Raw genomic sequence first — 13,018 nt, 5'->3', positions numbered from 1 at the left:
ACACTCTTAGCTAACTTGCTTACACCTGCACTCCATACCCTCCTCTGGAACCTGCCCTCCCACCCCACTTTGGTGGATCTGCCCTTCCCAGTCGTGCTCCCTTCAGTCCCAGCGCTGTGGGCCTTTCACCCAGAAAACCAAGACAGACCCTGCCGACACCATATCTCCTGACCCGCACATTGTGCAGGATGTCGGTTTGGGTGCAGATGTCACCACCACACTCATTGTTAAAATGCACCCCACTCTGCTGGGGACCAAACACTGCAAAAAATAGGCAAGAGAGTGCCACTGCAGACGACTGGACTGAGGGAATAAAGCTCCCAAGACTTAATAGCAGAGCACACACAACACACATAGGAGACACTCCTTGAAGTGCCAGGACCTGAGGAATGGGACACTGGACTGCAGGCCTCTATGGACTTCTTCACGAGGCTTTTATCAAAAAGAGAAGTGACTTTCTTAAGACACAGAAATAGACATAGAAGATCAGGCAAAATGAGATCGAGAAACTCCTCTCAGATGAAGGAACAGGATCCAACCACAGCAAGAGACTCAAGTGAAGTGGGTAGAAGTAATACACTTGATAGGGAGTTTGCAGGAATGATCATATAGTCACTGGACTTGAGAAAAGAGTGGAGGACATCAGTGATACTTTTGACACATAGAAAAAGAACTAGTCAAATCAAGAACCAAATAAATGAAATTAAAAATACATCTGGTGGAATAAATAGGCTAGGTGAAGGGGAGGAAGAAATTAATGACCTGGAAGACAGAGTAAAGGAAACTAGCCAAGCTGAGCAAAGGAGAGCAGAGGAAGTTATGCAGATTGAGGATAGTCTTTGGGAACTTTGTGACTGCATCAGCGTAATGACATTTGCATTTTGGGGTCACAGAAGAAATAGGTAAGGGGGCAGAAAATATATTTGAAGAAATAATAGCCAATAACTTAGTGAATCTGGGGAAGGAAACCATCTAGATGCAGGAGGTACAGAGATTCCCTGGAGAACTGGAAGCAAGGAAGTGCACCCCAAGACGCATAGTGGCAAAAAGTAGCAATAAAGAAAAACATTTAAAAGCGGTAGAAGGTGATAGCTATGTACAAGGAAACTGCATAAGGCATAAAGTAGATTTTTCAGCAGAAAATTTTTGCAAGTGGGACTCCCGGGTGGCTCAGTTGTTTAGCATCTGCCTTTGGCTCAGGTCATGATCCCGGGTTCCTGGGATTGAGTCCCGCATTGGGCTCTCTGCTTGGCAGGAAGCCTGCTTTTCCCTCTCCCATTCCCTCTGCTTGTGTTTTCTTTCTTGCTGTGTCTTTGTCAAATACATAAATAAAATCTTTTTTTTTTTTAAAGATTTATTTATTTATTTGACAGACAGAGATCACAAGCAGGCAGAGAGGCAGACAGAGAGAGAGGAGGAAGCAGGCTCTCTGAGGAGCAGAGAGCCCGATGCGGGGCTCGATCCCAGGACCCTGGGATCATGAACTGAGCTGAAAGCAGAGGCTTTAACCCACTGAGCCACCCAGGCGCCCCCATAAATAAAATCTTAAAATAGTTTGCAAGCTAGAAGGGAACTGGCGTGTTATAGTCAAGTGCTGAAAGAGAAACATTTGCAGCCAGGATTGTTCTATCCAGCAAGACTGTCATCCAGAGTAGGAGAGGGAGTTTCTCAGACAAAAACTGAAGGAGTTCATGACCACTGAGCCAGCCCTGCAAGACATAACCAGAGGGGGGCGCCTGGGTGGCTCAGTGGGTTAAGCCTCTGCCTTTGGCTCAGGTCATGATCTCAGGGTCCTGGGATTGAGTCCCACATCGGGCTCTCTGCTCGGCGGGGAGCCTGCTTCCCTCTCTCTCTCTCTGCCTGCCTCTCTGTCTACTGTGATCTCTCTCTGTCAAATAAATAAATAAAATCTTAAAAAAAAAAAAAAAAAGACATAACCAGAGGGGACTGAGTAGAAAGGAGGGATGAGGGAGACTATGAAAAGAAGAAAAAACCAAAAGCAGTAAAAATGAGTATTTTTATAAAAATAAAAAGATCTGGGGCGCCTGGGTGGCTCAGTGGGTTGAGCCGCTGCCTTCGGCTCGGGTCATGATTTCAGGGTCCTGGGATCGAGTCCCGCGTCGGGCTCTCTGCTCAGCAGGGAGCCTGCTTCCTCCTCTCTCTCTGCCTGCCTCTCCATCTACTTGTGATTTCTCTCTGTCAAATAAATAAATAAAATCTTTAAAAAAAATAAATAAAAAGATTTGTAAAATATGACACTGTATATTTAAAATGGTGGGACAGGAGTCAAGAATGGGTTTAAACTTACGTGACCATCAAATTAATATAGACTGCTATATGTAGATGTGACTTAGAAATGTAGTGGTAACCACAGATCTAAAACCTATCTAAAACATAGATAAGTGAAGATTAAAGAGATAAGAATCCAAGTGTATTAGTAAAGAAAGCCAGCAGTCCATGAGAGCAAGAGAAGAAAAGATGAGAGAAAATCTACAGAAGGAACCACAAAGTAAGTTAAAGAAGTCGATAAATACATATCATTAGTGAATGTAAGTGTAAGTGGACTAAATGTTTAATCAAAAGACACAGGGGGACAGAGTAGAATAAAGAAAGAATAAACCCATCTACGCATGCGGCCTACAAGAGACTTGTTTCAGACCGAAGGACACCTGCAGATTGAAAGTGAGAGGATGGAGGAACATTTCTCATGCAGGTAGATGTAAAAAAAAAAAAAAAGCCAGGTAGCATTACTGGTATCTGACCAAATAAACTTTAAAATAAAGACTGTAATAAGAGATAAAGAGGGACCCTACACAGTAATAAAGAGGACAACTCAGCAAGAGGCTATAACAACTGTAAATATTTATGCACCCAACATGAAAGCACCAAAATAAATAAAAGTTAATAACATGTAAAGTAACTAATTGATAGTAATACAATAATAGTAGGGGACTTTAGCACCCTGCTTACATTAATGGACAGATCATTCCAAATAAAACAGTAGCTTTGAATGACACACTGGACCAGATGAATTTTGTAGACATATTTAGAACATTCCATCCAAAGAAAGCAGAATACGCATTGTCTTCAAGTGCAACACGGAATGTTCTTTAGAATAGATGGCACACTCTGCCACAAAACAAGTCTCAAATTCAAATTGAAGTCATACCATGCATCTTTTCTGACCACAATGCTGTGAAACTAGAACTAATCACCCACAAGAAAAAATATGGAAAGAACACAATTACATCAAGGTCAGACAACCTGCTACTAAACAATGGGTCAACCAAGAAATCAAAAAGAACAAATTACATGGAAAGAAATGAATGTGTAAAGACAGTGTTCCAAAAGCTTTGGGATGTAGCAAAAGTGGTTCTAACAGGGAAGTTCATAGCAATACAGGCCTACCTCAAGAAGCAAGAAGAATCTCAAACAATCTAACCTTATACATAAAGGGACTAGAAAAAGAAAAATACCCAAATCTAGCAAGTGGAAGGAAATAATGATTCGAGCAGAAATAAATGATAAATAGAAACTAAATAAAAACAGTAGAACAGGTCTGTGAAACCAGCGGCTGGTTCTTTGGAATAGTCAGAAAAATTGATAAACCTAGCAAGGTTCATTAAAAAAAGAAGAGTCGGGTGCGTGGGTGGCTCAGTTGGTTGAGTAACTGCGTTCCTCTCAGGTCATGATCTTGGAGTCCCAGGATTGAGTCCCGTATCAGGCTCCCAGCTCCATGGGGAGTCATCTTCTCCCCTCTCATGCTCTCACTCTCTCTCTTTTTCAAATGAATAAAGAAAATCTTTAAAAAAAAAAAAAAAGGCAGACCCAAGTAAAAATCACTAGTGGAGAGGAGATGTAGCAGTCAACACCACAAAAATACAAATAGTTGTAACAATATTATGAAAAATCAAATACCAACAAATTGGACAGCTTAGAAGAGATGAGTAGAAATTCCTAGAAACCTGTAACTTAAGAAAATTGAAATAGGAAGAAACTGAAAATTTGAACAGACTGATTACCAGCAAGGAGATGGAGTCGGTAATAAAAAATCTCCCAACAGACAAAAGTCTAGGACAAGAGAGTTTCACAGGTCAATTCTACCAAACTTGTAAAGAAGAATTAATACCTATTCTCAAACTATTAAAAAAAAAACACCTCCAAATTTTATGTAGCCACTATCACCCTGATAGTAGAACTGGTTAAAGACAAGGTGGGGGGGGGGACCTACATGAATGTAGTCTCTCATGAATAAAGATGCAGAAATTCTCAAATAAACAGTAGCAAACTGGGCGCCTGGATGGCTCAGTTGATTAAGTGGCTGCTCAGGTCTTGAGGCTGGGATCCTGGGATTGAGTCCCACCTTGGGCTCCCTGGTCCGTGAAGAATCTGCTTCTCCCTCTGCCCTGCCCCCCTGCTCATGCTCACCCTTTCTCTCCTCCCTCTCTGGCAAAAATAAATCTAAAAAAAAAAAGACAAACCCGAAAAACAAACAACAAAACTTGTATCCCAGCAATATGTTAAAGAATTATTCCCCATAATCAAGTGAGATTTATTCCTGGGTTGCAAGGGTGGTTCATTATGCACAAAGCAGTCATTGTGATATATCACATTGGTAAGAGAGAATAAAAATATTTTCAATAGATGCAGAAAAAGCATTTGACAAAGTACAACATCCATTCATGATAAAATCCCTCAACAAAGCAGAGCAGGGAACATACCTCAACAAAATAAAGGCCTGTATGAGAAAAGCCCTTATTGAACATCATACTTAATGGGAAAAAACTGAGAGCCTTTCCCCTAAGGTCAGGAAAAAGACAAGGATGTCTCCTCTCAACACTGTATTCACCATAGTACTGGATGTACTAACCATAACAGTTTTATACAGAGAAAGGAAAGAAAAGGTTGGTGAGGAAGAAGTAAAACTCTCACTATTTGTAGGTGACTGTAAATATATATCTATGTGATTGTCTATGTATGATACTGTATAAAGGAAACTGTGAGACTCCACTGAAAATACTGGAACTGATAAATGAGTTCAGTAAAGTCGCAGGATATAAAATCAATGTACAGAAAGCTGTTGTATTTCTGTACAACAATAGTGAAGCAGAGGAAAGTGAAATTAAGAAAACAATCCCATTTATATTTGCATCAAAACCAATAAAATGGGAATAGACTTGATCTAAGAAGTGAAAGATCTTTACTCAAAAAAGTATAAAACTTTGGTGAAAGAAATGAAAGTTGACACCAAAAAGAAACGGAAAGTGTTCATCCTTACTCATGAATTGGAAGAACAAGTATTTTGAAAATGTCTATAGTACCCAAAGGATTCTGTCAGTTCAATGTATTCTCTATCAAAATACCAACAACGTTTTTCACAGAACTAGAGCTTACAATCCTAAAATTTGTGTGGAACCACAGAAGACCTCAAATAGCCAAAGCAATCTTGAAAAAGAGAAATCTGGAACTCTATAATTCCAGATTTCAAGTTATGTTACAAAGTCATAGTAATTAAAGTCGTAGGATACCGATAGAAAAGTAGATGCATAGATCAATGGAATAGAACAGAAAACCCAGAAATCTACGATTATATGGTCAAGTAATTTTTTTAAAAGATTTTATTTATTTGACAGAGGGAGAGATCACAAGTAGGCAGAGAGGCAGGTGGGGTGGGGGGGAGAGGCAGGTGGGGTGGGGGGGGGGTGGATGCAGGCTCACTGCTGAGCAGAGAGCCTGATGTGGGACTCCATCCCAGGACTCCAGGATCATGACCTGGGCTGAAGGCAGAGGCTTAACCCTGGTCAATTACATTTTGACATAAGAGGAATGAATATACAGTGGGAAGAAGTCTTCTCAACAAATGATGTTTGGTCAAGTGGACAGCAACATAGAAAAGAATAAAACGAGATCACTTTCTTTCACCATATAGATAAACTCAGAATGGATGAGAGACCCGAAGGTGAGATCTGAAACCACAAAAATCTTTGAAGAGAATGTAGGCAGTGATCTTTGTGACATCAGCCTTAGCCCTTTTCTAGATAAGTCTCTGGAGGCAATGGAAACAAAAGAGAAGTAAACTCCATCAACATAAAAAGCTTCTGCACAGTAAAGGAGACTGTCAAGAAAACCGCAGCCTACAGAGTGGGAGAAGATGTTTGCAAATGACACATCTAGTAAAGGGTTAGTATCCAAAATACGTAAAGAACTGATAGAAAGTAACCAAAGTAACAAATAATCCAATTAAAAATTGGTCAGAAGACAAGAACCACATTTCCCCTAAGAAGACATCCGTGTGTTCTACAGACATGAAAAGATGCCCAGTATCACTCATCATCAAGGACATGCAGTCAGAACTACAATGAAGTGTCTCCTCACACCAGTCAGAATGATTAAAATAAGAAACACAGGCAACAGGAAGTGTTGGTGAGGATGTGAAGAAAGGGGCATCCTCTCTCACTGTTGGTGGGAGTGCAAGCTGGTTCAGCTACTCTAGAGAACAGCATGGAGGTTCCTCAAAAACAGGACTGTCTTACGCTCCAGCAGTAGCACTATGGGGTATTTACCTGAAGAATACAGAAGTACTAATCCAAAGGGGGCCACGCACCGCAGTGTTTACGGCAGCGCTATCAGCAGTAGCCAGCTGATGGCAGCAGCCCAAGCGCTTATCAGTAGGTGCATGAAAAAGGAGGTGTGGTGTATACAGACTGTGGAATGTCAGTCATTCATAAAAGAATGAAATCTTCCCATTGCAGTGATGTGGATAGAGCTAGGGGGTATTATGCTAAGTGAAATTAGTTAGAGAAAGATAAACACCATACAAATTCACTAATATGTAGAAGTTAAACGAGCAAAGGGGGAAAAGACACGTAAACGCACACGCAAACCGAGAAACAGACTCTTAGCACAGAGAACACAGTTCTGGTCACCAGAGGGGCGGGCGCAGGCAGATGGGGGAGCAGGTAAAGAGGGTTAAGGAATGAAAATCACAAAGATAAGTAAACAGATAAATACTTTCTGCTGACAGTTGCAACCTTATCAGTTGAGATGCTCACAATTTATGAAACTTAAGACTCTACCTAGAAAATAAATCGGCAAGGCAGTTGTTAGAGAGTAATCACGGGTTCCCTGTTAGAGGATAGCAGTAGTGTTTGTGTATTACACGGAATGAGTGTACATTCCTGGTACATAGTTTACATGAGCCAAGTGCCTTTTGGCGAGGACAGTATGAGAAGGTCTGGAGGCTTCTCCTGACTTGGCTCTGCTGGAGTGGGCGGGATAGGACAGGTGGGAACAGGACAGGTGAGGACTGTCTCCCTCAGCAGAGGGAGAACCAAGATGAGGAAGGTGGGTCAGCTGCCTCTAAACTGACAGCCGAGCCGTGACTACCAGTGAGCTGCCCTGGCAGCTGGAATTAATTGGCCCCTAAACAAGGACTTTGGACTGCAGAATTAATTGGCCCCTAAACAAGGACTTTGGACTGCAGGGCCCCTCATGGGCAGGCGTTTTCCAGTAAATAATACAGGACAATACTATGAAAATATATTTTCTTAAGGGCTTTTCCCCCTGGCCTACTTGATTGTGAGAATATGGCGTATGATACCTGTAACATACAGAATGTATTAACCAACTTTTCATGATAGGCAAGGCTTGCAGTCAACAGTAGCAATTACTGGTTAAGGTGTTGGGGAGTCACAAGTTCTATGTGGATTTCTTGACAGTGCTGGCAGTCCCAGCCCCAGTGTTGTTCAAGACTGAATTGTAGTTACAAGAAATAGGAGTTCTTTTAAGTACAGATTGTTGCCTGCCTGCAAAACGGAAAACAATGCGAGAACCTGTGAGCCTGTTGGAGAGTGCGCATGGCGTGGCCTGGGGCTGTCGCTGTGTGTGCAGGACGGACAGAGAGACCTGTTGGAGAGTGCGCATGGCGTGGCCTGGGGCTGTCGCTGTGTGTGTGCAGGACGGACAGAGAGACCTGTTGGAGAGTGCGCATGGCGTGGCCTGGGGGCTGTCGCTGTGTGTGCAGGACGGACAGAGAGACCTGTTGGAGAGTGTGCACGGCGTGGCCTGGGGGCTGTCGCTGTGTGTGTGCAGGACGGACAGAGAGACCTGTTGGAGAGTGCGCACGGCGTGGCCTGGGGGCTGTCGCTGTGTGTGTGCAGGACGGACAGAGAGACCTGTTGGAGAGTGCGCACGGCGTGGCCTGGGGGCGGTCGCTGTGTGTGCAGGACGGACAGAGAGACCTGTTGGAGAGTGCGCACGGCGTGGCCTGGGGGCGGTCGCTGTGTGTGCAGGACGGACAGAGAGACCTGTTGGAGAGTGCGCACGGCGTGGCCTGGGGGCTGTCGCTGTGTGTGTGCAGGACGGACAGAGAGACCTGTTGGAGAGTGCGCACGGCGTGGCCTGGGGGCGGTCGCTGTGTGTGCAGGACGGACAGAGAGACCTGTTGGAGAGTGCGCACGGCGTGGCCTGGGGGCGGTCGCTGTGTGTGCAGGACGGACAGAGAGACCTGTTGGAGAGTGCGCACGGCGTGGCCTGGGGGCGGTCGCTGTGTGTGCAGGACGGACAGAGAGACCTGTTGGAGAGTGCGCACGGCGTGGCCTGGGGGCGGTCGCTGTGTGTGCAGGACGGACAGAGAGACCTGTTGGAGAGTGCGCACGGCGTGGCCTGGGGGCTGTCGCTGTGTGTGTGCAGGACGGACAGAGAGACCTGTTGGAGAGTGCGCATGGCGTGGCCTGGGGGCTGTCGCTGTGTGTGCAGGACGGACAGAGAGCTGGTTTTGTATTGGTCTTTCCAGCTGGCTCGTAGACCTTTTGTTGCTCAGTGTACTCTGGTATCAAAGCAGTGGCTTTCAAACATGTGGGATCATTCCACAGCAAAAAATACAATGTATATTTTGGCCCAGCACATACTACAAATATTTATATAACCGTGTAAGTAACTAAAATAAAAGCCTAATCAACTGACATGTATTTCCTGTTTTCAGTGTATGCTGTGCACGCACTCTTGGCATTTTTGAAATTCTTTTATTTCTCCATAGATAAATGTATAATAAATTCTTTGTAAGTTATGGACACATTGAATATAGGTATTATCCATTTATGTATATAGGTAGCTACAAATAATGTGAGTATTTCCTATTTACTTTTTAGAAAGATCTTAGAGCGTGTGTGAGTGTGGGGAGGGCAGAGGGGAGGAGAGATGGAGGGAGAAAGAGTCTCAAGCGGACTCGGCGGTGAGTGTGGAACCCGACCCGGGGCTTGATCCCAGGACCTTGAGTTCATGACCTGAGCTGAAACCAAGAGTTGGGTGGTCAACTGACTGAGCCACCCAGGTGCACCTATATTTCCTATTTAAATAAGTGTTTATCACAACTCACTAAGGGTCTGTAAACACAGTTTGAGAAGAGTGAAGTAGTTTGCAGTGAGTGGTAGGGAGCGCTAGGGAGCCCGGCTGCCTCGGGCCTTGTCTGCGCATGGTTGTGTGGAGTTAATTTGTGCCGCTGCTCTAGTGTTCTCATGCTTTCTCTGGTGCACTTTTCACTCCCCTTTTCCAGCTTTTAACAGATCTTTGCTTTTCAGGGAAAACCAGGAGGCGGGCGTTGTGAGCAGTCTGTCATATGTTAGCATCCTCTAGTAGATTAGCAGACTGATACGTTTGTTCTAAAATTCCTAGTGTAGGGAGCCTGCTTCCTCCTCTCTCTCTGCCTGCCTCTCTGCCTGCTTGTGATCTCTGTCTGTCCAATAAATAAATAAAATCTTTAAAAAAATAAAATAAAATTCCTAGTGTATTCTGCTTCATATAAAATTTTTTTCGGGGTGTTTGGATGGCACAGTTGGTTAAACATCTCCCTTCAGCTCAGGTCGTGATCTCAGGGTCTTGGGATCAAGCCCCACATGAGGCTCCCTGCTCAGCGGGGGACCTGCTTCTCCCTCTGCCCCTCCCCCTGTTTGTGCATTCTCTCTCTCTTTCAATATCAAATAAATAAATTTAAAAAATTTCAGTCTGACATAAAGCACATTTATTAACAGTCAAATATTTTTTCCCTGTAAAAATTAAAAAGTCAGGAATTAGATAAGCAGGCTTAGCCTTTAATGTTTATCTAATGTGGAAATGATTTAAATAGTCATCGGTTAGTTTAACAGTAGAAACTTTGTTCTTATTTATATTTATTTAAATGGCCTATTTCTAACAAGGAGGCTTGGATTAGACATTAAATAATTAACCATCATCTTAACTGTTTTCTTGTTGATACATTCTGTAACCTAGAGACACTATGAGCTTACTCCATCTGTAAACCTGGGTAGGAGAGTTTCCTGTTTACATCATGTTCATTATTGGGAACTCTGAAGACATGCCTGTTTTTGTTAGACCAAGAAACTTAAACTAGCTTTTATTAGAGATTTTCCCAGATTAAATGAACTTGAAGAATGTTTGGATTAGTACAGTGTTTCAGAGAGTGTACTTAATTTATATAAATGTCTGATTTTCTTTAAGCCAGTTGAATAGAGCCTTTAAAATTAATTCTGGCAATAGCGGTCAGAGGAGGTAATCACATCTGCAGCACGGACGTAGGCATCACAGACCTGAAGATAGACACGGAGATCTTACAGCTTCTGTTTCAAAAAATTTTAGTCATGTCTCAGATACAAAACTCAAGAGTAGTTGGCTCCTAATAGGGTTCTTGGCACATGGAGTACGTTAAGGTTTCTTTCTCAGGTGGCCAAAGATTTTACTGAAAATTTTTTAATTTGCATTCTGTAAGGATCCTTTCAGAGCTTTTTTTGAAGTCATTTTTGTGTTTTGGAAGCTTCTGCACTCCATTGTGGTCTCTGAGAGGTTGGGGATCCTCTTCTCCAGGTGCCCCTTATCGTGGGCTGAGCTAAAGAAAGCTCCCCCCCCACAACGGCCATTACAGTTTCTGGTTATCCAGAAGTTGACCTCTTCTTGGAGAAAGGCACAAGAGCCTGGTCCCAGGGCCTCTTCGCCTTTGGATTCCCTGAAACACCTTAACTCTGAGGGCCTTAGTTTCTAACAGCTGTTCCAAATCACTGGGAACCCTGTGTCTCCCCCTTTGAACAGGATGGGTGACTTACCAGAAGTTTCAACAAAGGGAAACTAGAGAGCAAAGCAGGGACAGAAAGCCAGTGTGCACAAGAAGGTTGGAGGGCTCAGAACCCAGAGAGACTTACCTTAAAATTTCAGGTTTGGGGAGAAAGCTCAGTGGGAGAGCTCAGTGGGCTCTGAGGGCACCAGCACCTGTTTTCTCTGGTCCCAGAGTCACTGGAGTCTTGTTTGCATTCCACTGTTGCTTGACACTGTGAAGTGTCAAAGGCTCAAAATAGCCAAAGTAAGACCAGTGGGTCAGTGAAGTAACAGTCTGCAAAAGTTTATCGCGCGCACACTCGGAAACCAGTTTGCAAACTGGGAGCGCTCGACTCAGCATGGAGAGAGGCTCAGCGGTGCGGGGTCATAAAGCAGCTCCTCTGGGAGACGTCGGTGACTGTGTCATCTTCCCAGGTTTGGTCATGGTGCTAGTGTTCTTACGTGGGATAGGGAGCTGGTCAGTGGTTGCCTCACACCAGCCTTGGGAAGCAGCCCAGCTTCTGCTTGCATTTCCAGAGGCACAAAGGAGGGCCGACCCAGGGTAAGTCGGTCTCAGACAATGAGCTGAATGAGTTTTGCCTGCATGACTGAACTGGTTCTGTCTGCTCAGGGAAGCATCAAGGCTTTTTGTCGACCTTGATTTTAACGAAAGTTTCTACCAGTTTCTCCAGTAGGTCTTATCCTTTGGAGTATGACGCTCACAGCGGTTTTATTTTTCGTTTACTAATTTATATTTCTTCCCCCAGCATACATTAGAGTATGGTTTTGCAACTGCAAATACCTAGCAACTCTGGCCTGCTTTTTCCATTCTTACTTGTTGTTTCTGTGAATTTTTGTCTCTGTAGGCCAGTTTGTGTGTGTGCACATGTGTGCTCATGCGGTAGATTACGTTTTTAAAATTGTTTGAAATAATGCAGAGTCTGGGATGGTATTCCTGGGGAGCATTTATGCTTGCTTGGGCCAGGCGTCTGAGGGAGTGGGCAGCTCCGAGTTAGGGATACAGCAGCCTGGGTTCACAGCCCTCTCCTTGCTCTGATGCTCCCCGAGAGCCCTGGGGCTCTGGTCCTCAGCTCCTAGCAGAGCCGTCAGCCTTTCAGCCACCCCTTGCTCTCCGTGACGTGGGGTTTACCTCCCTGAATCCTGCCCCTGTGAGTGCTCCCATTACGTCCTTCGATGCCTTCTAAGTGTGTGTGTTCAAGATCTTGTCATGGAAGTTTTCATTCATGTACGGAACTTAAGAAAATGGTTAAGAGAACCCCCTATCTTTCTGACATCCTTCTGGGGATGTCTTCCTGGCTCCTCCTGTGTGTGCTGTACCTGACCTGGAGGTAGCCATTTCTGTAAGAAATCTTTTTTTTTTTCTTAAATTTTATTTTATTTTTAAAGATTTTATTTATTTGTCAGAGAGAGAGTGTGCACAAGCAGGCAGAGGAAGAAGCAGGCCCCCCGCCAAGCAAGGAGCCTGATGTGGGACTCGATCCCAGGATCCTGGGGTTGTGACCTGAGCCGAAGGCAGGCATTTAACAGACTGAGCCACCCAGGCGTCCCATTTCTGTAAGAAATCTTGGTTTCTGATAGTTCTTGTTGGTTTTTTTTTTTTTTAACGATTTTATTTATTTATTTGACAGAGATCACAAGTAGGCAGAGAGAGAGGGATGCAGGCTCCCCGCTGAGCAGAGAGCCCGATGTGCAGCTCAGTTCCAGGACCCTGGGATCATGACCTGAGCCAAAGGCAGAGGCTTTAACCCACTGAGCCACCCAGGCGTCCCTGGGGTATTCTTTTAGATTTCATTTTGATTTTCTGGCTTTCAGGAGGCTGTTCTCAGTGATGATGAGTCCCTCCCTCCCAGGAGGTGTGTGTTCTTTACATGGTGACTGCAGGTGGCCTGGAAAGGTTTCAGAGTTGCTTGTGGCC

The 13,018-nt window shown here is 44.2% G+C and overlaps 1 protein-coding gene and 1 long non-coding RNA gene across 2 annotated transcripts in view; one reads left to right on the top strand and one right to left on the bottom strand.

Annotated features, from left to right (window-relative positions):
- SPIN1 (spindlin 1) overlaps positions 1 to 13,018 on the top strand; it is a 76,302-nt gene that overhangs the window by 19,450 nt on the left and 43,834 nt on the right.
- Positions 7,489 to 12,645, bottom strand: LOC309845866. The gene is made up of 3 exons (XR_014301562.1): positions 9,653 to 12,645; positions 8,707 to 9,337; positions 7,489 to 7,840 (listed from the first exon to the last, which is right to left on the bottom strand). It is a non-coding gene; the product is annotated as an uncharacterized lncRNA (long non-coding RNA).

This window comes from Mustela nivalis (assembly GCF_964662115.1).
Source record: "Mustela nivalis genome assembly, chromosome: 13".
NCBI classification, from domain to species: domain Eukaryota; kingdom Metazoa; phylum Chordata; class Mammalia; order Carnivora; family Mustelidae; genus Mustela; species Mustela nivalis.
Note: the sequence above shows the minus strand (reverse complement) of the source record. Positions and strands in the feature narration are given on the sequence as shown.